This window comes from Peromyscus eremicus, chromosome 4 (genome assembly GCF_949786415.1).
Source record: "Peromyscus eremicus chromosome 4, PerEre_H2_v1, whole genome shotgun sequence".
Lineage (NCBI taxonomy): Eukaryota > Metazoa > Chordata > Mammalia > Rodentia > Cricetidae > Peromyscus > Peromyscus eremicus.
Genome location: NC_081419.1, coordinates 57,327,218 through 57,354,546, shown reverse-complemented (window position 1 = coordinate 57,354,546; position 27,329 = coordinate 57,327,218). Strand labels below are relative to the sequence as shown.

The following is a 27,329-nucleotide window of genomic DNA, read 5'->3' as shown; positions in this document are numbered from 1 at the left end:
TCCCAGCTGCAAAAGCTCTAAGACGTAACTATTATAGTCAGCACAACCAAATGAACAGGAAAGTGAAAAGCACTTAACGCTGGTGACATTCCAGGGAACAGTTAAATGTGCTTTATGGCCTTCCATTATGAGAGTGGACAGTAGAGTAACAATACGTAATAAGGTGAGTTTAGTTTTATGTCCTGGGAAAAATCTGCTTTAGCCTTATGGTTCAAGTCTTTGTTCCTGTTTTAAGTAAATGCAAATGATAACTGGCTGGCAAGTGTCAGGAGAAAGCCCAGCAGCCAATGGGCTTTGCTGTAATGCTCTCATCTTCCCACTACTGCCCAGTACTGTTGCAGTGAACTTACAGGGACTTTAGTACCAGTAAGAGTTTCTTCACTTACATTGCCTCAGCAAGATCTCTTTCAAGCAAGACTAAAGCTTGTGACCAGTGGTGCTTCACAACTGGTGGCACAGGGAACAGTGGTAAGGTTTAAGTGGCTCTTGGGAGATAAGACATTTTGTGCTTGAACAGTACTGTTTTTATTTAGAAATTAGCATATTGTAATAGCTTATAGATCAGGTAAAGCCCATGAATTCTTGGATATTACTCAAGATCTCAAAAAAAAATACAGATTAAGTGAAACATTAAATAATAATGTAAGTGTTAGGTTGAAAAGGCAGCCATGGCTCCACTGGTCCTCACTGCTGGTGTGCATGCCTCTGTAGGGTGCTGAATTTGATCAACATGTAGCCCATCAATGTGGTACAGTTGAAAGAGTGAAACCCCCAAGACTATGTCAAGAGACTTCCTTCTTGCTGTCTTGACCATTTGTTCTGGGGAAGCTAATGACTGTACCATGAAACTTTGTCCAGCAGAGAGGGCAATGTCATGAGGAACTAAGTCTTCTGTCAACTAGTATCAACCCCCTTCTCCCCAGGCCTCTTGCATTCATCCAGGTGAGGGAGCTGGTAACCACTTAAGTGCAACCACACAAGGTACCATGAGTCATAAGCACTCATTATATTACATGAAGCACTTGGGAAATTCTATACCATTACGTTCTATACCATCATAGAGGTGGGATAGAATAATATATTTTTATTCATGTGTTAAGCTGCTAAAGTAAACTATTTTACTGTACAGAAGTCAATAATTAATAGATAGCACCATGGCTAGGGCTGGAAATGTGGATAGAGAATTTAAGTGCCTGTCTTACATGGCACTTGAAAGAGACATAATTGAGCACCACTTGCCTCTGCTTCTTGCTGGAGTGCCTCCTGTCTGGTACTGTCAATGTCACTAATTCCTTCTGGTGGTGGAAGGGTGGAAGACTTCTGATGGATGGAAAGACTCTTGCCAGAGGAGATCCAGGGCAGTCTATGAACAGCTCAGTCCTAGACACGAAATCTGTAGTTAAAAGACTACACATCCAAGAGGCTTGTTCTTCCTCTTTATCTTGCATTTAACCTAAGACTTGGAATTCATTTGAATTCCCAATAACAGACAAATCAATAAAGCACAGTATGGTAGTATAATGGAATACTATGGAGCCATAGAAGTCTTAGATTGGAAAATCTAATTACATCTTTATTGCATGTGTATATACACATGTGTTTGCATGTATATACTTACATGTGGAAGTCAGAGGACAACTTGAAGGAGTTGGCTCTCTCCTACCATATAAGTAGGTCCCCAGTGTCACATTCAGGTCATTGGGCTTGGTGAGCAGATCCTTTGTCTACTGAGCCATCTCATCAGTTCTGTAAGTCTTAGATCTGAAGAATGTGTTGCAATTCAATGGAAGCATAGTTATCTTTTTAATGAGCTAATACCATGTTCCATATCTGCCCAGGAGTAGAACTGCCCAGTCATGCACTAATTTCTACATTTAAGTCTTGAGGACCTTCTATGTTTTTTTGTTTTTTTGTTTTTCCAAAATGGCTATAGTAGTTTACATTCTCCCTATCATCTCTGGGTTTTCCTTTTCCTATATCCCACTCTCACTGGATGAATACCTTTCATCTTCTTATCAAAGGTGGTTCTAACTGGAGTAAGGTGGTAGCTCATCGCAGTTTGCATTTGTATTTCCTCCAGGACTGCTGACGTTGGGCACTTTTGCATCTAATCTATTGGGTTTTTGTACGTCTTCTTGTCTATTAGGTCATTTGCCCATTTTGAATTATGTCTGCATTTTTGCTATTGTGTTATATAACTGCCTCATATATTTTGTAATATTAACACCTTTCTAGATGTGTATTCTTTAAATATTCCCCAAATCTGTATCTCTTCACCCTGTTGTTTTCTTAGCTTTGTGGGAATTTTTTAGTCTCCTAAAATCCCAAGTTAGCTTTTTCTAAAAACCTGTTTTCTTTGTTAACTTTCTTCCATGTGAGCAGAAGCACGTTGATCAAGTAATTCCATGGTAACACGCGGTGCTTCTTGCCCACACTCAGAAGATTTTTTGACATATTTCATTGGTGCCTCCTACCTCTCATGAAGGAAGGAGCACCTGAGATGAGCACAGTAAATGGGTGAGCAGAACTCACTTCATTGTGTACATTCACTGGCAAAGTCTCACTCACTTTCTATTTTTATTCTCTATTCCTTAATCATCAATGGGAATTTCTTATTAGGTTTTTACATGTGAATACAGAGAATGAAGCCTCCACTTTGCCAGAGCTTTCAGAATTACCCCTGTACTGGCTGCCCCAGATCAATGTTAAAATTACATGTCCAAGAATTTAACTATAGACCATACCACAGTGCTTTTTAATTTTCCCTAGAATTCCTTTCAAATAAGTAAGGAGATAATCATCACAGCCCTATTAATTTCCTTTCTTGCTGGGGGACTTTGCAAGCACTCCCTTCTCAACAGAACAAGGACATCTTTATAGTCAGTTCCCATGCTGCCTGAATTCCTGGGGAAAAGGAAAGCAACTTGTACCTCCTCACTCCAATCACAAGACACTTGAATCCTTCCCACCAGCAATTAATGGGATGTTCTTCCCCACTGAACATTTTTGCCACAGCATAAATGTAGTAGCTACCTAATTTTGTGGGTACCTAAAATTGCATACTATTCCTTGTTGAGTCTTTGTTGTGAAACACACAGATTTATGGCTAGAACACACACACAACATAGCTGACAGCAATTCTTGGTAGAGAAAGAAGTAAAATATACCAGAAGCTGACTCCCAGTTCTAAATCCCTAAACACCACCAATGTATCTTCACTTCAGCAGGCAGTCACTCTACTGTTGAGGAAGGGGTATGGACAAAAACACACAGGCCACTTTAGCTCTCTAAGACTCTGTAACAGCCATGGGCCCTTAGAATGTCTTGCGATTCTGCGGGCTCTTATTATTCTGAACATACCTATGGCTCTGTATTCCCTCTTTCTGCCTGTTTTGTTCATTGTCTTTGGCAATGTCTATTTCTTTACTTTGTTTTTCTTTGCAGTCCCCAATCTTTTCCCTTTACACCTTGAAATATCTATTTGGAAAAAAAGAGGTGTGATAAAGATTAGTTACTTCATGAAGAGAATTATATGCCTTTCTCTCATACTTAGAAAATAGATCCCCCAAAAATGGCCTTTAAAGAAAGCAGATGACCAGATATCCCTTACTTACATAGCATTTTCTTTTGGAATGCTCTTTCAATTCTTTGGGCTTGTGGGTTTTATTATTTTATTGCCTTAGATCTCTCCCATAACATGTAATCCCAAGAGAACACCCATCCCCGGGCCCTGTTGCCATCCTCAGGGCCAGTATCTATGTTGGGCTAAAATAATAATTATGGTTGTTTTTATCATCCTATATGCCTAGTATGCTAAATTCATTATGTCAAGGTCTCAAAGAAAGCTGCTTTTGAGAAAATCATGCCTCAAAGACATTGGGATTGTTTAAAAACCAAAGTAGTTTTGAAAACACTTGATGTACTCATATTAAACTGTCTCTAACATGATACAAAGCAGAAAATCAGGAAGACAAAGTTCCTAGACAGGAATGTCTATCAGACCTCTAAATAGTTCCCAGCTGTGTGGCATGCCGGATGACTGGATAAACACACTTAGCAAGAATTGGCCTGGAGGATTCTTCTGGGTATAATTGTGCTTCTCGTTTGTGGTCAGAGACAAGGTCAAAATTTTAGGGGCTCTTGTCCTAATGACCATGTGCTCTTTCCTTATAGAAATGCTTTATTAATTGGGGTTCTATAAATATACATTTTATGTATATAAAGTTGCATTTTTAATAGGAGCTCTTTCTGAAAGAAATGTTAAAAGAAAGGGAGGGAATATATATGCAGCTTTTAAAAATTAAAATTCATGACTTGAGGGCTGGTTCTACTTTGTAATTTGGTTTAAACGGAAGAATTGACTCTTTAATTGCAGCAATTGAATTATACTTCTATATTTAACTAGTATTTTGAAACTATTGCTTTTTCATTAACCAAAACGTTTTGCAAGGCCTTGTGAGGAATAAAAATTCAAAAGACTAAAAGGATTTTCAAAATCTCAGTTGTTGCACCCCTTTCACATAAACACAAGCATTCAAAGTATGGGAGATATAGAGGGTTCAGCGCTTGTCACACAATTATGAGGACCAGAGTTCAGATCTCAGTACTCATGTAACAATCCAAGTTTCCAGCCAATACCTATAACCCAACTCTTGAGGATATGAAGACAGGATCACTGGGGCTGGCTGGCTTCTAGTGTAGCCAAGGAAAGGTAAATCTCAGGCTCAGAGAGAGATAACTTTATCAAAAGAATGGGTAGAGAGTAGTGTAGGATACTCAATGCTTTCTGTGGACCTCACAGCACTTCTGCAGATGTTCACAACCTACATATATGTGCACAGATACATGCATGCACATGCACATACATCTAAATAAATAAATAAATATTTAAAAAATTAAATTATGATTCACTGGAGAAAAACTATGTATATGTGAAATTTTTGTCTTTCCACATAAAATTATCCTGAAATACCTTCTACAAATGATGTGCAAAGGCATTGCTTTAGTGATCAGTGTTTGATAATGTGAGAATATAAACTGTATGTTGTGAGGCTGTCAGTATCGCAGTGACACTAGTCAACCAATGACTTCATGTTTGTAACTAAAGCTTTAGCTTGGAAACTGTTACAAGCAAAGTTTGGGAATGTGATATAATCTTTGAGAAGTTTCTTAGCTGTTGGATCACTTCAAATTGAACAATAAAACTCTTGCTAAACGTGAGACATTTGAGGCGGAGTATGTACGACTAGAGAAACTCAGCAGTTTAATTTCCATGTCACACTTTACACAGGGAAGATAACTACAACTCTCTGTGTTTCAAAATATAAATTCCACTTACCATAAAACTTAGGTATTATTATTTTTTTTAATTTTAAAGAGTATTCAAGTTTAACAAAATGAGTGATGCAAGAGACAAAGGAAAGAAAGAAAAGCTGCAAGTGAAACTGTGAAGAAAAACATGACAGTTAATAGAGTGTTTGGGGCTGGGGAGATGGCTCAATCTATAAAATACTTGTTAAGCAGACATGGGATCCTGAATTTAATCCCCCAGAACCAGTGTAAAAAGTCAAGTATGGTGGCACACAACACCATCAGATATGTTTATGTGGAAAGGTCTCCAAGCCTGGATAAACAACTACAGGCAACTAGGGAATGCTGAGAGCAGGAAAAATTACCTTTCCCTGGGAAGAGCTGCCAATTGTTACCCAATACCATGTGACCAGCCCCAAAATCATAAACCATATGCGTAAAATTAATATATAGACTGAGCATGTTGTATTTACACGTTTAGTAAAAAATATGTATTTATGTGTATGTACATATATTCAGGAATTCATACACACTTATGTGTGTATATATATTTATAACACACATATATAACATGTGTTATATATATGTCATATATAACATATATACATAGATAGACATATATAACATGTGTTATATATAACATATATATATATATAAATTTAAAACAATTTAAACGTGGTGGCACACACCTGCAACCTCAGTGCTCCTACCCTGAGATGAAAGGCAGAGAGAGAAGATTTAGTATTAATCTTGCTAGTATCCTTTTCCTCTCCAAACTATACCATTTGTATTTCCTTTTACCCATCTTGCTCTTTTTTCTTTGTAGATCTCGATAAAAGTGATTACTAAAAACCATAAAACAGAGTCAATATTAGGCTGTCTTGAAATGTTCTCTGACAAATAAATTAGTCTATTACTTTTTAATTTACCCTCAGGAAATTTCTTAGGGCAAGGGCAGAAAGTACCCACATTTTTTGCCAAAATATCACAAGAAAGGTTTCTATCCCAATTGTTAATATTAGTCCTCTCTGAATCCTTGTGAGGTAGGCTCCATTGTCCACACAGCTCTCAGCACTACTGTCTCCCAAACTCCTCCTCCGGGGGGGCTCATTAAACTCTGGTTACAATGCTCACCCATATTCCAGAGTTTAAATCTTAGCATGGTCAGGTCTGTCACAGAAATACTTCCTCCCTGATACCAATTTCTGTTTTGGTTGCTTTTCTATTGCTGTGACAAAATATCAAAACTAAGGCAACATACTTAGAATTAAGGTCTTATTTGAGGTATATGGTTCCAGAAGGATACGAGTCCATCACGATCATGGTAGGGAAGTGTGGAAGCAGGCAGGCGTGGTGACTGGAGATGAAAATTAAGAGCTAAGGGCTCATATCTTGAACATCAAACAGAAAGTAGAGTGTACTCGAAATGATACATGAATTTTGAAACCTTAAATCCCACCCCCAGTTCATACTTCTTCCAGTAAGGCCAAACCACCTAAACCTACCCAAAAAATATCATAACTGGGGACCAAATATTCAGATACCCAAGAGTATGAGGGATATTTTATTTAATCCATCACACAGTGTTGTTTTATTATTTTAATTTATTTATTATTTGATATTTTATTATGTTTATTAATCACTGAGATGTTTTATAAATATTCTAGCAACATTATTGCAAAAATATTTTTAACCTTACCATAGGTTATGTGGAGATACGATGTTAATTAAGAAAATGGCTGAGAAATCCGTAGTGGTGGCTCATGTCCTATAAAGAGAAGGAAACTGAGCTCAGAGAATACTATTACCCAAAGCTCCGAAGCTGAAAAGCAAGACAGTCAGATTTGAGATCCCATTTCCTGAACCCCAGTCTATGTCTTTCTTTCCCCAGCTGTATTCCATGGCACAACTGCTGGATGGCCACAGAAATAAGTGACTACTTTTAGTCCTCAGCATAGGTGGGATGCTTAGAACACAACTGTTTCTAGGTTCTTTTTAATTAACAAGACAGTTGTAAAAATAGGCCAAGGATGTGCCTTGTGCTATATAGATTGCATCCAAAGCCGCTTAAGTAATTGAGTGGTTATGGCAATCTTCCTAAATCATTGCAAATTATTAGGCAGCATGTGGTACAGTTGGAATCAAAAGGGCTCAGGTGTAATAAATGATTGTCCTTTGAGAGAGTCATTTCTTCATAATAGGCCAGTGATTCATTAGGGAAATGTGAGAAGCTCCAACGGCAGTAATTAAGCTTACTGAAATATGTCATAGGCACAGCCCCACTTGATTCTTATATGAATTACAACCGGAAATAAAGTTTTCTGGGAAACTATCAAAACAGTGCAAAATATCAGGATTGTTCTTCTATGTCTCATCTACATTTTTATGAAAGTAGCAGTTGTTTTTGCAGGAAGCATTTCAAATATCCATTTTAAATGTATTTGTTTAAGGTTCTCTTGTTTGCACTAAATATTTTTAAATTAGGAAGTCTAAAAAAACCCAAAGGAATACCGAAAAGATAGAGTATTATTAAAGTTCTAGAGAAATATGACATAAAATAAAACGTCAAAATTCCAGGAACATTATTAAAAGTATTAAAAAATAATCACGAGATTAAGAATAATTCTGTAGTAATTATCATACTAAAGACAATGAATCAAAGATGAGAATATCTTGGATATAAGTCGACTTTTCTGTAGAGCTGCTCTGAAGCCTCCTGGGTGTGTGTCATCCTGGGTGTGTGTCATCCTGGGTGTGTGTCATCCAACACTTGGCTCCATTTCTTTTGCTTTTCTTGAACACACATGCATTATGTTAGTGTTCTTTCAGTGTTTAAACACAATACTCAAAGCTTTTCTCCCCCCCTTTTTTTTAACTGCATATTAATCCATTAAAAACACTGCTTCCCGAGTAACTACTATAAATTAATATACTAAAAATTCAAAATGTAGATTTTTTTTGCTATCATTTCATAGTTTGCACTATTGGTGAGTGAATTACACTAAACGATTTTTTGCTAACATTTGTTGGGCATGAAGCCACAGTGCAATTTCAGTGTATTCCAAAATGGATAATGTTCACTTCTGAAAGTAGAGGTAGACAGTTTTCTATTTTATATGTCCATATTAAGAAAACAGTAACCTTAAAATCCAAGGGCCATCATTAAATATTCAATTGGTGTAAATGAGTAAATATTTTTGCACAGATTCGATTACTCTGACTTGCTCTTGAATTATTTACACTAAAGTCCCGTATTCCTCCTCCTCCCCCTTCTCTCCTTCCACCCTCCTCCTCCTCCTCACTTCTCTTCTTTTTTTTTCTTTAGTTTGTTTGAAACAGGATCTCCCTACATATCCCTGGCTGGCTTAGCCCTCACTTTGTAGATCAGACCAGCCTTGAATTCATAGAAATCCACTTGTCTCTGCCCACTCAGTGCTCAGATTAAAAGGCCTGCACCACCATGTCCAGCTTATTTCTCCACTCCATCAATAATGTCTCATCCAGGATATGCCTACAGGAAAAGACAGGATACTATTTAAACTTCTCTGGAAAAAAAGATGCCAGAAAAGGGCATGAGCCAAGTGCATCCCTGTTTGTAGGCCATCCTTAGTGCACTGGGCCAGGACAAAGTAGGTTTCCTCTCCTTTTTGAAATATATATTATTTTTCTGAAAAGTACTTTGGTGTTGATTATGACAAAACCTTTGGGAAAATTTTGAAAACTGAACAAATCAGTTGAGTGTCTAATGTAAAATAGTTACATGTAAAATGGAATACCAAGTTTTATATGTATACAGAATTAAGAACATGTCAAGGATTGTTGAACTTACGAATGAGGGGACCAAAGTGATTAAAAATAGCATAAAAATGACTAATTATTATTTATAAGAATTGACAAAATAAAGACAAAGTAATATATCTGGGTTAGATCCAAAAGAAAAAAAGAACTTTATGTCAATAAAACCACAACAGTTTTGTACTTTTTTCTTCCAGGAAGAATTCACTTCCACCCTTAAAAATAAAAAAAAAAAAAAAAAAATCTACAAAATGTGAAACACCAGAATCTGGTCCTTAATCTGTAACTAATCATCATGAGAGCTAATAATGACAAATCCTTGAATGGCCCTGCCAACAATTCTCGTGTTATTTTTGCTTTAAAGCCAAGGTTTGGAAAATTGTTTATAATGCTCATAAATATATGGAGTGATGGCAACATATGCCTGACAGTGTGTAAAAAGATTATGTTCATTGTTGTAGAATATTATTTTAAGATGTGTTACATTGTTTATGCTGTGGAACATTTTTTTAATGATGCAAAGATGTGTTGCATTTGTTTGTGTTGCATTTGTTTAACTCTGCAAAGCAGTGTTTATGTGCCTGTTTAAAACACCTGATTGGTTTAATAAAGAACTGACTAGCCAATAGCAAGGAAGGAGAAAGGATAGGCGGGGCTGGCAGGCAGAGAATAAATAGAAAGAGACATCTGGAAGCAAGAAAGAAGAAAGAGCAGGAGAACAAGGAGAGGAGGATGCTAGGGGTCAGCCCAGTCACCCAGCCAGCCATGAAGTAAGATACACAGAAGTAAGAAAAGGTAAAAGCCCAAAGGCAAAAGGTAGACAGGATAATTTAAGTTAAGGAAAGCTGGCTAGAATCAAGCCAAGCTAAGGCTGACTATTTATAATAAGAAGCCTTCCTTTGTTTGTTTATTTGGGAGCTTGGTGGCAGGCCTTTCAAAGAGTAAAGAGCAAAAACAACCAACAACAGTTCATCATACAAAGTAGACCAACAATTCATTGTTTCCATTACCTAATAACCACTAAGCTTTTAATTCACATTTTGTGAAAAATCACTCAGAGGCAAACACAGTAAAGGCATCCTACTTTTGAGAGAAAGGCAAGTTAAAGGTTCTGGATAATGAAGGATCCTAACTTTCTCATGCAATAGTGGGAGATTCAATATACCTAGAATCTATAGTGCATCTATGATTCTGGGAGCTACGCTAGGCTTGTAGAAGTCTTCAGGGCCATGGTAAGGATGTGGATGCTTCTCAAGGTACACTGAATACATGGAGGTTCTCAAGGCAGGAGTGACACCATCAGCCTGGCTTGCAGGATGAGTCTTAGTTCTTTCTACACACAACAATTTATTTTGCCTTTTTTAAACATATTTTCTCCTAGCTGACCTGTAGAACTAATCACATGATTTTGATTGTATAAAATGTCGGCATGCTGAGGAAAGAGTGTGTGATGGGGTTAGCCTCTGCCCATAGGCTGTCTAAAAGAGTGATATGGGTGAAACAAAGTTGGAAACAAAATGGGACATCATTCCTTATCATTATCCATGATGATGAGTGTTAGGATAGGAGGTGTGTGAAGAGTTTGTAAAAGTATTTATTAGCATATAATTCACATCTAATAAAATTCTCCCTGATAAAGTATAACATTTAGTTATCAATTTTTTCTACAAGACTATGCACCCATTGTATCTATTTCTAGAGTATTTTCATCAACCCCAAAAGAAACCATAAGCCTATTACCAGCAATTCCCCATTTCTCTTCTAGGCTTTGACAACTAACAATTAATTTTCCACACTCATAGACTTTATGAATATAATAAATATTTCATATGAATGGAATAGTATAGTATACATATTTTTATGTTTGGTTTCTCTTTCAGTGTTCAAATTTTACATGAATCAGCACTTCATTCACTTTTGTCATATTCTATAATGGGAGATCACGTTTTGTATACGTGTTCATCAGGTGGTAGACACTTGGATTCTTCCTGCTAATTGACAAGTATTTTCAATTTTGTTGGAATAGACTGCTTGGTCAAACAGTAATTCTATGCTTAACGTAATAGCCAAACTGTTTTCCACAATGGCTGCATCATTTACATTCTCACTAGCTACCTATGAGGGTTTTAATACCTTCACAACCTTGGTATCACCTACCAGTTTCCAACTTTTTTTTTTCAACTATCATGCTATGAAATGGTATGGCATATGCCATGAACTGTTCATCTGGGCACTGGAAACCTGATTGAAAGTAACAGATATTAAGAAAGACAGACATTAGTAACATAAAGCTGGAATCAGGTATACTGTGTGCTAGGATGGAGACACACCAGAGTGCTGTATTATTTATTACACTCAGGGTGCTTCTTACACACATGGAAAACAAAGGGTTGGCTAGATAATCTTAGTAGGGGATTTAAATAGGGGGCTACATGATCATGCAGTCTCCTTGAGCAAGGAAACTGTGGTCAGAGCCTTGTACACTGCTGGTCTCTTGCTAAAGGTCAGCTGCTACACAAACATCCTGCTTCAGCAAACATTCCAGTCTCAGATGTGGTGGAGGTCATGCCATTCTCTTAGCCTTGAGATTTCTTGTACATGGCTTTGCTCATATCTAGAATGCAAGTCACACAGAACTTCATTCTTCCCCGATAAGCGTAGTACTGACTTGTGTTTCTCTGAAAGCCAAATGCGTTGACTTCTAATGTGCTTGTTAGCAATGTGTGTGTATATCTTCCTTAGAGAAATTGCCTTCTTCTGTAGCTTGAGTTTTCCTGCCTGGTCCACAGTCAGGACAAATCTCTCTCACCTGCCAGTCCCAAAGCCCTCAGACCCAACCAAGTAAACGCAGAGACTTATATTGGTTACAAACTGTATGGCCGTGGCAGGCTTCTTGCTAACTGTTCTTACAGCTTAAATTAATCCATTTCTATAAATCTATACCTTCCCACATGGCTCGTGGCTTACTGGCATCTTCACATGCTGTTTGTCATCCTGGCGGCTGGCAGTGTCTCTGACTCAGCCTTCCACTTCCCAGCTTTATTCTCCTCTTTGTCCCGCCTACACTTCCTGCCTAGCCAATGGCCAATCAGTGTTTTATTTATTGACCAATCAGTAACACACTTGACATACAGAACATCCCACAGCATTCTTCCCTTTTACTATATAAGTTTAAAAACCACTTTACATTCTAGACATTAGACTCATATCAGATAATTTGAAATTTTTTCTCACATTTTGTTTTGTCTCTTTATTTCCCTGATATTTCCTTTGACGTATGAATATTTTCAATATTGTTGAAATCTAACTTATCTGTTTGTTCTTCCATTATGTATTTTTGCTGTCACATATGTGAAAATATTGCTTAATCCAAGATCATGGAGATATACACTTGTGTTTGACTCTAAGGCTCTTACAATTTTCATTTTTATATTTAGATAAACGATTTAAATTAGTTTTGAATATGATATGGAGGAGTTCATTACTTACATTTTTTTTTAGAATTGCCCATACAGTTGCCCAACCGTCTTGTGCCCATTCCTGTGCCGTAGTTTATTGCTACAGTCTGACACACTCTGTGGAAACTGCCCCGCTGTGCCGCTACTCTTAACTAGGAGGAAAATATTATCTTAAAAGGTAGAGCCTGGGGGCCATTTGACTTAACTGGGGGCCATGAGGAGGTGAGGAAAGGCCAGACGCTAAAGAAATGACACACATATAAAGAAAAACTGGGCTCAGGTGGATTATTTGTGTACTCTGGTGGCGTGGCACCAACTCCTGAAGCAACCTGAATCTCAGTGCATTTGTTATGCACATCACAGGGTTAGCTAGGTGTCTGTGGGGTGAGCTGTCTTAGGCTGTAAACAGCAGGAGGAGGAAGGTGCAATTGCTAGTTTTATACACACCGATCAGTCGTTCTTAAACTCCTGTGCTTGGGCAAAAGTAAGGCTTTTGCCTTTCCAAGCCTGACCCACGGGAAAACCTTTGCCAATTTCCCGGCGTCTAAGGCCTTGCTCCATACCCATGTCAACAACATGTATTCACTCAAGGTCTCCTTAGTTCCCCTGATGCATGATAAGGGCAAAGCAAAAGCAGGTTTTAATCCTGCCCAAATGTTTGGGCTTCTGATGTCCTACCCAAAGATGTTTTGTTTTGTTTTCTTATAGCAGTACAATAAAAAGTTGTTTGTAGCTGTCAAAAGTTCACAGACACCAGAGTAGCCAATAGATGCCAAAGAAGGACAATTTGAAAACAAAGGAATGAAGTTATATGTGTCCATAGTTTGTCCTCATTGCTGAATCTGAGCCTGGTGCCAAGTACAAATCAGAATGCTTCCCCTTTAATGGTCTGATTCGTATAGTAATTATTTGTAATTTTATACAAGTTGATATATTTATAAAACAGCATATTAATCCTTATTATTTAAACTAATTTGGATATTTTCAAGGCACATATTTAAAAAGAAATTATTCTCCTTATAGAAGTGGAAATGTAGATCAGAAGAGGTGTTGGATGCCCTGAAGATGGAGTTACCTGGTGAGTCACCTGATTTAGAGGCTAGGAATCACACTCCAATCCTCTGCTTGAGCACCAAGTGCTCTTCTCCACTGAGCCATCTTGCCAGCCTGGAATTACTCCCTCTTAAAGAAGCTATTCCTTATAAATGTCTCCCCTGACCCTGAAGACAGACTGAGTTCTCAAACTATGATGCCCATGGCACGGGGCTTTCGGGAAGACCCTCTGGCCACACTCTCTTGTGCTCACTGATCCTTTCTACTAGGCATTTAGATGCTTAGGGCAGCCACATTTTGCTGATTGTACTTGCACGAGAGTCTTTCTTCCTTTGAAAGCTGAGCAAATATTCACCTGATGCTGAGCAGGAAGTACCTCTGATTTCACTACAGGACTAAGGACTCATTTACATACATCCCCTTAAAGAGCTACTAACTCTGCATTCATTACTTTAACTGAAAGATTATAAAAAATAATGATTTCCTAAAAAAATAACACTTAAAAATGAATAGAAATACATTTTGCTTCTAAAATTTATGCAAAAACTAATTTGTAAGGGAATATGAAATTTTGAGTACTCCATTGTCAATGAAAATGAACTATATAATAAAGTCATAATAAATAGATTAATAAGAAGCTAAAATCTAGCAACTTCTGAAGACAATAGAATAAAACCATTGTGTGAAGAATTCTATGTAGTTTAACATAGTATTAGCTTCATTGTTCTTTATACTACACAAAATATTCACAAATGCACTTTATCTTCTCCCCTGAAAAAGAGAAAATTGTTGGAAAATATGTTAATTTAAGTGCATTTTATCTTGCATAGTCAAAAAAGGAAACATTTGGGATTGCTTTCTATGCTAAAGTGATAACTTTAAGGAAATCATTGCTATTACTTGAATATGAATTTTAATTTCCTGCTTGAAAGAGACATTAAAACACATCTTGAAACAGTCTAATGATATAGGAAACCAAATCCCAAATTGGATCACAGCACTCTACTTCCATGGGAAATGTTAGTGAAAAATAAACTAGAATGTTTACTTTAAAGGAAGTGTTTTAGAAGTGTTAGTGCTCATCCCACTAAAATCTTCAGAACTCCTAGTCATTCCTGAATGTAAATCTGATGTGTCCTATCAATTTGGAACAAATGCAAAAAAAAAAAAAAAGTTATTTTTCTGAGCTTTTGAAAAATTCCATAAATAAGTGGGAAAGCAATACTATTAGTTAAAATATTAAGATTCTTAAGTTATTTACTGTAGAAAATATTTTTCCACACAATTGCTGTAATTTTTTTGTGACATAGTCAAGCTAAGCAGAGAGGGGAATGTTCCCTCATCAGTCCCAAATCAGTAGAATTTTGGCTGTGTGACACCCCAGTGGCAGTTCTGAGCCCAGTGCACAACTGCTTGTGGAACTCACATAAAGGCCAGATGTTGCTACTGGAAGGTTCCAAGGCTTGGCATCTGGGGTCTTGGCAAGCCTAGCAACTAGCTGTGGGTAGTGTTCCTATTCCTAAAATAGGAAATGAAGGAAAAGTTCACAGCAGTGATTCCAAATGGTTGGCAAAAGATAGAATGACAAGTAATTCAGAGTAACACTACATTATTGGTGAGCTATTAGATATCTATATTGGCAAAAAAAAAAAAAAAGACACTAAGAGTTTCAAGTCTTAGGATGATCATTTTTCATGATACAAAAGCATGTCCCAAGACACCTGCAGCCAACCAATGATTTCCCGGAGCAGGAGAGCATGTTTTCCGCAGTAACGAACAGAGGTGAAGGCACTGCCTCCCTAGCCTCAATTTTACACTTTTAAAAAGCTTTGAACTGTAAAATTTACCCCATTTCTAGGAAATTAAGACTTGAAATGTGGAATTCCTAACAGGGCCTTTGGAATATGAAAACAGACTGATCCTTGCATCTGATTTTATAAATGTATTGTTTTTCTGTAAGTTATAGATTTAGAGCAGGTCCTGAAAATGATCACAGTTGTAACCATACCTTGACCCTGTCTCTTAAATTTCAATGATGCCCCTTAGGAATATTTTTATTTAAATAAATCACCTATCAAATCAGGTTGGTTTATAAGAATTAAATGTTTAAATGTTGACCTAAAGTGCAAACAATGGAGGGTGCCACATTTTTCTTTAGTATTGAAATAAATTTTAAATATTTAGTGAAACATAAAATACTTAAGATATTTAAAGGAGAGATGTTATAATCAATAGGGCCCTAAATGGAGAAAAAAAATAGATAACTGTCAACACTACAAAAGTTATGACAGCAATTTCTTTGTCTAGATAGTAGATTGGGATAATTTTTATTATCCTCTACATTTCTTAGCATTTTGAATCATCTATAAGTGTCAGATAGTAAGATGTTTTGAAATGTTCTGCAAATTGAACTAAAACAAAGGGCTTCATTATGACATGATAATAGCTTGGAAATTTGGTGACAAAGCCCAACTTCTGCAAACAGGGAGACACTGAGAATCCTCTAGTGATTCTCAAGATTGTCACTCCAATCTCAGGAACTCTGCTTCATGTTTACTGAAGACCTAGCGATACATTCAAAGAGGGGTTATGAAAGGAAATAATTTGTGGGAAATCTATTTTTCAGCTAAATGCTATCTTAGGAATATTTTCCACAGTACTGCATAGAGAATCAATTTCAATGTGGGCAATAATTTAATAATGAAAACGGCCTCTCATTGTAAGACTGGCAAACTCCATGTATCCTTAGCTTTAAGGTACATCACTTCGGTTTTCCTTCCCAGGACCATTATAAAGTCACTCTTCCCCTATAATTAGCATTGAAAATTAGTCACTGTACCCTTATTGGGCTTGTTTTATAGTTATAGATTTTCGGTATTGTTTACTGTGTATTTGCAATTTATTGCTTTTTATTGACTCTTTAGAATATTTGTTACTTTGTCAATATATTAGATTACATGTATATATTTCACAAAACATACCTGGTATTTTAATCATTTAAGCATTTAATGCTGATGTCTACCTGTGTTCATATAAATTTCATGTTTAGGTATACATACAAAACTTCTGAAATGTCCTTGAGCAGCTGGATTAGTTATTGCACTTACTTGGGATGTAATTATTATTAAACCAATTCTTAAAAATTCCCAACCAAATTTATATCAGCTATGCTAGATGTGCTCTTAGGAACAGCCCTAAGAAATGAGGTGGAAAGAAGAGTGTATTAAATTCCACCCTCTCTCTTTCTGAGGATATCAGTGTGAGCTCAGCTGGACCCCAGGTCCACAGCCCAGCCCTGGGCAGAAGCAGCGAATTCAGCCATGACTACAGCACAGGCTGATCATTCTCCTGATGAAATTACACTGATCTAATTTGCACGCTGTGAAGACATTTGGCACTGGCTGGATCAGAGCCTTGACATCTTCATTGGAACTAAAAGTACACTAAGAATTGACATTACACTTTACATTCTTTTCTGCCAGGCTGTGGCGTTTCATCCTCTTTAAAGGCATTATTTCAAGAACATTTAATTTGGCTTCGGTGTGCCTGCCATTTCACTGGGTGGAACGCACTATGCCAGAAAAGCTCAGCTGTAATAAAGTTTGGCACCAACAGCCCACCATATACCTACACCACCCTGTGCAATTTAATTGGCATTCAGCGGGTTGATAAATGGATTGGCTTAATGAGACAATATACTTGACATATGCAGGACTCTCCTGAGGAATAGCATTCATTTTTTTTTTCACTTTACACATCAACATGTTACAGATACCAACACAGTCACCCCAGCAGTCCTGTGGTCGCCAATGGATGCCTTCCACTGGCTGACCAATAACACAGACTTCCCGCAGGCTACTTCCACACTCCCTCTGCAACGGCCAGTGCAGGGTTTTAAAATCTCACTCTCCTTTGTATTTTTCCAGATACAAGGGATGAAATGGCCCCCATGCTTCATTTACATACATCTGTATTTTCCTAGAAGCATCAAATCGCTTGTGTTCTAAACAAGATCCCCTTTCCTTACTGCGAAATGACAAAAACTGAAAATCTAAAGTAATAGTGAATTCTAGATTTTAACGACTGGCTTACAGCATTGATCAAACAAATAAATGCTGTTCTGTCTTCAGAAATGCTGGTTTCAACAGTGAATTAATTAAAACAACAAAGAGACACCATTTTTCACGACTCAGATTAGCAAAGATTAAAAAGAAACAGAATATTGAGTGTTGGCAAGGGATGGAGGGAACTAGGGCTGCACACTCTGCTGGTGGGATCCTAAATTAATACAAGTTTTCTGGAAGGCAATTGGCAATATGTATCAAAAGCCTGAAAATGGGCACAGCCTTCCACTAGGCACTCTGGCTTCTGAAAATATTTCCCAGGGATATAATAATGCATCAAATATAGATAGTCCATGCTGATCATATCATTGATTATAATGGGAAAATATTTCAAACAATCAAAATGTCTAACAAAAATTATGCCTAAAAAATACCAAAAGTGTAAATTCTAGAATACCACACAGTAATTAAAATAATAGTGTAGACTATCTTGAAAAAAATGGCATCAGTGCCTTTTATGTTGGAAAAATTATAGGACACTAAGTTCATTGTTAATTATTTTTGTGAGAAAATTACATATAAAAAGCCCAAGGACAAATAATAAAATTGAGTTAACAATGTTTAACATTAATTTAAATATGAAAGTTAATATAACAATTGTGTTTGCCTATAATAATGTTTTTTTCTTGTTTTGTCTTTTTTCTTATTTGTATTTTTAATTGAAGGTGTTGAGGGATTTTATTAGATTGCATTTTAAAATTCTAAAGGCATTTCTTTCTGTCCACGTTGTAATTTCTGGAACTTCTTTACTACTTTGCAAGTCAAGTCAGGTCTTGCAATTCAGTTCTTTGAATGGTTGTAGGCCATTTATTGTTCCATGGAACAGCTGTCCAGAAAGAAAATACTATTTAAACAAAAGAAGTTCTTTCTGCTTCCGGCTTCCTGGGATCTGTTAGTAATATTTTAACAGTAGAAAGCTGTTTTCAGATCTTCTAATCCTCATAGGAACCCCTGCGCCCCACAGGAGCCCCGGTTCGAGTCTGATTAAACTAATATCAAAGGTAGATGTTGAGGATGGAAGGAAAGCGATCTCAAAGAGAGCCCAGGCTGGTGCTGCCAAAGTGCCTCATAATGACGTACAGGGGGATTCTGGGGCTGGGTCAGCCTTCCCACCCAGGCAGGATGCTGCGCCAGGTGATCCTCTGCCAGGGCAGCTGCTGTTCGCTGCTTTTCTCACTGCTTCAATGCACAATGTGCCTTGACATTCCTGCCTCTGGCACCGGTCCTTAGTGCCTAGGGGTGGGGAGGACTCCCATCAGCCACCGCTCCACCTTTCTACTGGGTGCCAGTTTGATGCTCTCCTTTCGCCTCCAAGGGAAGCTCCAACACTCAAATAAGCCCAAGGAAATGAAAAAATGAAACGGTGTGTGACAGTTTCTAATTACTGCATAAAAACAACATATGGAAACTTCATTGTCCATTTCATCCCTCGATGTGTACCATCAAGGCAGACCGCTTTTATTCCATCATTCTCTCAAGCATTTGGACCTGATTTACTTCCAACAGGGGACTTTGTTTTGTAAATGTTAATGGGAAAATGGCATTTCTTTTCAAATGTGATTTGGCCACCTTGATCATTGGGAGGTTTTTCATAATCGTGCTACCTATAGTTTCCCACTCGTACTTTCTTTATAGTCTAGTCATCTAATTGTAATCCCTAGAGTGGTTCACAACCTCGATTGAAACTGTCCATTCTTCAAAAGTTTAAAATAACTATCACTAAGTATCTCCTAGGATGCTCCGGTGGATCCCTAATCACTTATTAGAGGAGGCAGGAGGATTTAGGCAGCCTGCTGAAATTTGCTTAGCTCAAAGTGTCCTACAGGCATTTGAATAAGAGAAAAAAAGAAAAAGAAGTCAAGCACACTGCTTTCTTAACCTAAAAGACAACAGCAGGATAAGAAAAGAAGTTAACTCAAGCAATGTGTTCAGGTGAAAAGACTGCCTAAAAGGTAGGGAAATGGGGAGACCACCTCTGCTCTGCCTTGGCCCTATCTGTACAAGAGCCAGCCCTTTGTTATCTTCTTCCTCTGCTTTTAAATGGGATCAAGGCAATTTCCCTTCTGACCCACCTTTTCTCTTTCCTACTCCCTCACGCTGCAGGAATGATGCAAACACCCTTCGTTTTCCATATGGGACAAGGTACAGCTTTGCAAAGGTTGCTGAGATTTTAAATGCTAACCTTGGAGTCAAGTTTAAAAGTGCAGGCAACACCAAAGAACCCAGACATCCATCAAACACCCATTTGCTAAAAGCAAAACCTTCCAGTTTCTCCTCTCCTCCCTGCTGGCCACAGAAGCACTCAGTTAATGAATCAGAAAAAAGCTGGTTACCAGATGTCCTGGCTTATTAACACGCACATCGCATTCTGTAAAGGCATTCACCAAGCAAGCTGTGTGGAACCTAGACATGGCAGAGGCAAAATTCTCTCAGATGGGCTCCAAAGTGTGTGTGTGTGTGTGTGTGTGTGTGTGTGTGTGTGTGTGTGTGTGTTGGCTAATTTCAAAAATGGGGGCTTCACTGGTGCATTCAAGCCTCTGTGAACACAGTCTATGGGAGGAGCATACAGATCTTGACTTGGTCACAGAGACCCTCTCCAAGGTCACCCTGCCTCTCTCAGCCCTTCCTGGAATCTGAGCAGAAAGGCTGACACTGGCTCTTAAATGTTGAAAAGGAAGACTGCTAATAAACTTAGGGACAATGCAAAGGAGAAGCCAGTTTGGTTTGATTGGTTTTCACCACAGCTAATTTTAAAGCCACCCATTGTTCAACTCTGCAGTCTAATTTTATGTTAATATCCTGAAAGTTGTCAAACCTTGGCAAAACCTATGCATAAATTACATAGAAGTGGCTCACAGGAGGGGAAAAGTAATGACTGTCATGGTTAGCCAAACCCATTAATAGTCTGACAAGCAATAATCTAGAAGTTCTGGTCAACTGCAGCGGACATCCGGGAAACTTTTGCAATTAATGTCTTTTCTTATTCTGTCTTTTTTTGGGGGGGAGGGTAGTTAGAAAAGGTTTCCTCTGTAAAAACAAAATTGATCTGTATCAGCCCACCAGGACTGGGCTTGTCCTCTTTCTTGGTTGACCACTGCCCTGCTTTCTCATAAAACCACTGTTTTTTGAAGAAATGTCACTTTTGGGTTGATGGGCATTGATAGCCTTCAGAAAAGGTCATGTGGTTCCCCAAACAATAAAAAAAGTAAGATGTTTTCATCTCTGGCTCAGTTCTGAGTTGCAGACCCCTCTGAGTTTGGTAGATATGGAGAGGCTTAAAATCTCACTTCAAAGCTGCATTCTCAGTCTTTAGATCAGTTTCTTATGCCTTTCCTTACCTCTGGCATGCCACTTCAGTGCCTCTCCTCACCTCCTGCTCCCCTCTTCCCCTCCTCCATCCTTCCCTTCTCCTCTTGCACTTCTCTTTCTGTGATAAGGAATTCAGGATAAAATAAATCAATCAATTTGGTTAATCAGTTCCTGTGCCCCCCTGGTTAAAATATTTTGAGTCTCACTGCTATTGTATATGTTTATGTACAACAGACACATATGCATAATCTATTGCTCATTTTTCCTGGAAATATTGCTAGTGGAATCAGCTGAGTTCCCAACTATACCTAGAATAATTACTGGATTTCCCCACAGTTGTTATAGCTAATTTAGCAAGCACAGTGGTGAATATGAGTGGATACTAAAAAATTATTCACTAAAGTAGATGACGGGTGGGGGAATAGATGAGTAGCAGCAGGGCACATTCCTATTTTGGTATTGCTACTAGAGCTTCATTATGAGGGACTTCTTTTTCTGCAGTAAATCATTGCCTGTGTGTAGGGTTTCACACAGAATATTAACAGGCTACTTGGTGATATTTGGTTGGTCAGTGGCTAGAAGCAGAGGGAACAGGAAAAGGTGAGGTTGGAGAGATAAGCAGAGCTATGATAAGAAGTGGCCCTGGAGTCAGGCTGGGAATTGAAGGTAAAATGTCTCCTGCTTGTAAGAGGACAAGTGGAAGACTTTAAGCAGAGAGATTGGTTGCTGTTGTTTAGGACAGTTATTTGTGAGGGGAGAGATAGGGCATGAGGAAAGGATCCTGACAGCAAAGCCAGTGAGGAAGGTCTTTCAGCAATGGAGACAATAAGACAAAAAGCAGCAGACTTAAAGCAGAACTGTCCCAATTTGGTGACAGACCGCGATCATCAAACCGATATGATTCAGCTTTGTGTGAACCTTGACGGCTTTAAGGAAGACAGCAAATGTACAATGGCTAGGATAAGAGCAGAGAGAAAGGACTGCAGGGCCCCATGGTCAGCAAAAGTTATGTTTTCTAGAAATTGGTTTTTGAGAAATAATGGAGCCCTACATCAAACTATTTCTGACTGTCGGTGATGAATCCAACAAGTTGAATCAGACAAACAAAATCTAAAAAATGCTTGTTGATTGTGAAGGAGAAAAAAAAAGCTCCTTATCTTGAAGGAATTTAGCTAAGCTGTACAAATAATAAATTAGTCTTGTGAACTGAAGTAAAAAGAGTTCTCTATAGACTCAGAATTCTGGTGTTTCTTAACTGAAAGTTGAATGAAATGCTCAACCTGGCCTCACTCTTCTCCCTTCCCTAAATATTATAATAATATACACTGAAAGAAAATGATATTCATGAACTAAAAACATCTCACATAGCCACCATCACCAACTCAGGTGGATGACACCCCAGTCTTGCTCAAACAAACCAAGAGGGAAGGAAGTGCTGGCACAGGAGCACAACTAAATACCAGTTGTCTGAAGAGTAGTTTGCTGTCATCTTGGGACACGTCATTTTTAGGAACAGTGACCCGTTTGGCAGTCCCACACATGTTCCCCTCGCCGAGAGCTTTCTAACATTCCATGCCTTACTTTATTTAGGTTTAGGATTTTTGTGGATATAAATCTTCAGCAAAGCTAGTCCAGAATCCTAATTCCATTTGGTGTTATTCATTGTATTCACACTGTTCCCCGGCCCTTTCTGTCTTCTATTACCAACCCTTGATTCCCTGCCTTGGAGTCCTGGTCTGAGTACCTCATATCAAATGGCAGCAGTGTAGAATGCCTAATTATTTCACTGTTGAACTTGAACAGCTGGCTTCCGTAGTCTGTGTAACAGTGCTAGTGCTCTCGCTGTTGAAAACAGCCTTTGTTGCATGAAGGATGTGATTTTCACACTAGAAAACATTTCCTTTTAGCCCAGGAAACATCTGAAGGGTCCTGAGACAGATTTGTCCAAAATACCAGGCTCCACCTTTGCATTTTCAATTGAATTTCTAGTTGAATATTTCAATATTTTAAAGAATAATTACACAAGAATCTGGAACTTGTTCTTGTCCCCAAGAATTTTGTGGCATAGCTCTTGACTTCACTTTGACACTTTCGATAATTCCAAGTACACAGTGAGATTTTTCTAGAATATGTGAATTCTTTAAACCACAATGTATAGTGCTATAGGATATCTAGGCTATATAATCTAGGGCAGGTTGAAAGGGAATCTGAAGAATTAAATACTTGTCCTTTGAGAAGAAAGTACAGACTGAGTCTCAGTGACAGAAAGAGGGACATAGAAGAGGTTTTCTGAGAACAGCTCTTCGTGAGAGGGTGTGGGGAGGGCAGTGATGCCTCTGGGAGCAAAGGGACCTTATGTCCAGTGGAGTTCTTGGACTTCCGAATTCCTGGATTCTTCTATCTCTTCCTTCTTAGGGCTTCTCTTCACTGTCTTGTTCTGTGTTTGAATTTCCCTAGTAACATGACTTCAGTTGCATGGTGGTGATTCACTTCTTCTCCATTTTGGGATCTCTCACCACCTGTAGTCATAAGGAGTCCTCCATGGCTTCTTAGTCAGTAGCCTATAGAGTTTGCTTTATTTGGCATTTCATTCACACTTACCATTTTATTTCTAACTTGACAGGAAGTAAATGTAGGATTTCACAGCATTTTAAGATGACGTAACTGGATACTCTGCTGTCCTTGGTCTTCTGCTTCCCTTTCACAACACATCTCATTTATTAATATATGATCTTTAAATACTTGCTGGACAAATCTGAACAAAATTAATCAATTATTCCCACCAGATAATTTGTAGAGATTTACCCAGGCTAACTATCATAATAAAGACTTCAAAGTGATTATGGATGATTTACATGTGTGTATTGTTATTCTGGATCTCAAACATCTTTTAGGAAAATTCTACAACGTATTTCCTCTTTTCAGAAATATATTTAAATAAAACAAAAGAGTATCTGCTTAGGTTTATTTACTTATGAAAAATTAAGCTTAAATTTTAGTACTTTTAAATATTTAGGAAAACAAATATCATAGAAGGTTGTTTTACAGCATTCAATAAATATGTATTGTTAAGTCTGTGGATACTTTGAATAGTTGGCAACTGAATTACATGCACGAAAACATCCTTTTGAAAATTTACTTCATTTAAAATAAAATGCATGGAGAGTTTACTGTAAGAGAATGGATAACACTTTTTCTCTTTAAGATGAATGAGCCAATTTATAACTTGTCATGGGTCAACAAGGGTCAACTTTGCCAGGCTAAATGCTCTGAGAAGTCTGGAGAAAAACCCCATTATGGGATAGCTTGTGGGCACAAAGGGGCTGTTGATTTATAAAGCACACAATTTCCTGCTTCTCTTTACATTATGAAAAATTCTCTGTAATTGTTTTATTCTGAAATAATTAAATCAGTGAAAGTGGTTGGCACATAGTGGAAGTGAAAGGCTCACATGTGGAACCAGGATCAGTACTTGAGAAGTTCAAGGTTATTTATCTGTGCTCGGCTGTAACTCCTTACCCTCCCTTTGGGTGTGAGGAAGGACTAGAAGCTGCTGAAGCCTTTTCCTTTTCTATGTCTTCCTCAGAAACAAAATCCTATGGAGAATAAACAAGCCAGGAACCAGGAGACTGCATTTTTTCCATTGTCCTTTGCAGTCAGGTATGACAGAGTAACTAAGTTCTGGCCTGTGAAATGAAGTAGGTTTCTGCCTAGCCTACTTGAAGTCAGGGGTATTTAACTTTTTTGATTTTTCTTCCTGGAGTTTGGGCTGCAGATGTGACCAACAAAGCTCTGGTTGCCATCTGGAGCTATGATGTAAACTTGCAGATGGAACACAAGCCAAAGGACGAGAAGCATGTGTGGAGGGCCGATGACAATGTTGCTGTCCTTCCTTCCTGCACTGCTCAACTCCAGAACTTCTGCTTTTTTGCAGTCACTATTGTGATGGGTTTTCTCCTCCATGAACATGACCAAGGTGTTTACAGGGAAACTTCTATTTCAGATTTGTTGTCTCTGAGAAGAGCCACATGACTGTTAAGAGTGTTTCTTTGCAAACTATATTGTGGGGGACTCTTGAGGAGAGAAGAATAAGAAAATATCAGGTAGAAAAAGAGACCTAGTTGACGTTGACAAGAAGAAAGACAGAAACACAGGATAGCTTCGGGAGAACCTGGGTCAATACCCAATGGCCCAGAACTTTATTCAAAAGGGCTTTTTTTATAACAATGCCAAGGGGCGAGGCAAAAGACTTCCCCCTTGCTAGATACAGCCAAGTATAGACCCTTCCAAAAACCTGGTAACCATGCCCGTGGTCAAATCATCCCCTTATGCAGCCCTGCTGGGTAAAGCAAGCTCAGATTCTCTGACCCTGAGTAATTTGGGGCTCCACACTATATGAGTAGTTAACCTCAGCCAGCTCGATCACATGTGGCAGGATATAATATTACCTTGGAACAAAAACTTTGCCAGCCACCATTCAAGTTATTTTTATACATTTTTAAGTTTAATTATACTACCTGCAATACACTTCAGTGTGTGTGTGTGTGTGTGTGTGTGTGTGTGTGTGTGTGGTGTGTGTGTATGTGTGTGTGTGTGTGTGAGAGAGAGAGAGAGAGAGAGAGAGAGAGAGCGCATAAGTGTACTATCACTGCTATTGGTCTATGGATAAGAAAACTGAATGAGTTTGGAAGCTTAAATGGAAGAGACAGAAATTCAGCTATAGTCCCTAGCTTCTGCTACCTCTGAATGAAGGATCTAGTCATTTCCTATGCATTTTCTCTCATTAGAATAGTAGATTTTCATTTTTTTTCTACCATTGATATTTTTATTTAAGATGGAACCCCCATAAAGAAGATTGTGTTTGTAATGAGGCCTTGTCCTGTTTGAACAGATTTAGCCAGAGAGCCATAGGGAATTGAATGATTCCTCAGATTCAATCAATACTGCTGTCTTCATGGGCACCAGTGAGGAGACAGGATGGGCCAGATTAAAAAGTATTCAGCAAGCATAAAATGTCATGCCACTGTGTGAAACCAACCAACTGTGAGCATTGCTCTCTTAGACACCTCTTCAATAAGACCCAGGAAGACCCTGAAAGACAGTCTTTGCAGTTCTGTTCTGCTTTACAATTATAAAATGCAAGGGGGAGCTTTCTTATCATCTTAGGTAAAGTAATAATTCTCTAGAAACTAATAATTTCTCCTCTATGCTTCCTTTCTTTTCTTGTTACTGTTATCTAGCTTGCATTGAACAATATCAAACTCTATATAATAACAGGTCATTTGATTGGATATATCCTGTGTATCAGTCAGTATATTGTAATCTAAGTGCAGAACAAAAATTCTGCCAATATTGGAAGCCTATACTATCCTATGCTGATTTTTCACTCTTACTCCCTATCCACCATGGGTCAGCAGGGCGACTGGCTTATGCCATCTTCACCTAGACAAGTGAAAATTCTTCTCTTCTGGACATGAGCACCCGTGTGGCAGTGACCGCATGACAGACCTCATTTACACTTATCTTTTTTTAAGATTGAGATAGATACGTGTTCCTGATGAAGATCAATGGGTGGAACAATGTGCCTCCACACAGAAGCATGACAAAAATGACTATTTTAACAACAAATGTAATAATCTATATCAATCTTTTTTTAGCAGGTCAAATATGTAGGTAGTTCATGCCAAACGGAGGAAACGTCTGGTTTCTCCATTAGACTGTGTGTCCTCTCACTTTTGAGCCTGCTGCCTTGCATTTCATCTCCCTGGGGGGAGCTCTTCTGCCCCTTTCTTCATGGGACTGGTGTGCTGTCTCAGAATGCATCTTCTATGTGTGAGATGGTCCGCATGTATGGTGTGTGTGTGTGTGTGTGTGTGTGTGTGTGTGTGTGTGTGTGTGTAGGTCAGAGGACTGCCTTGGGTGTCAGTCCTGCCTTCCACTCTGTTTGTGTCAGCATTTCATACACAAACACCAAGCTAGCTGACCTGTGAGCTTAGAGGGATCACAGACTCATGAGCTTTTCACAGGGGTCCTAGTGATCCCAACTTCAGTTGCCAACATTGCCAAGTAAGAACTTTACCCACTGAGCCATTTCTGTAGCCCTGTGCATCTTCTGGGCAGCTTTACTTGACTCCCTATCTTGTTCTTATCCAAGGTGCTTCCACAGTTGCCCAGTTCACAAACTTCCAACTCTATAAATGTCTCTTGCTGTCACCCTCCCCTCTCCTTGCCTGTCTTTCCTCTCTCAACCTCTTCCCTACCCTTCTCCCTCTCTTTCTTC

At 38.3% G+C, this 27,329-nt stretch overlaps 1 long non-coding RNA gene across 1 annotated transcript in view; it reads right to left on the bottom strand.

Moving 5' to 3' along the window:
• Nucleotides 1–6,005: 6,005 nt before the first annotated feature.
• The window catches only part of LOC131908142 (uncharacterized), a 32,207-nt gene continuing 10,883 nt past the window's right edge, over nt 6,006–27,329 (bottom strand). The window contains exons 2-4 of the long non-coding RNA XR_009378559.1: nt 7,010–7,078; nt 6,572–6,667; nt 6,006–6,155 (exon numbers count right to left, since the gene is read on the bottom strand). This is a non-coding gene — a long non-coding RNA (uncharacterized LOC131908142). The remainder of the gene's footprint in view (nt 6,156–6,571; nt 6,668–7,009; nt 7,079–27,329) is intronic.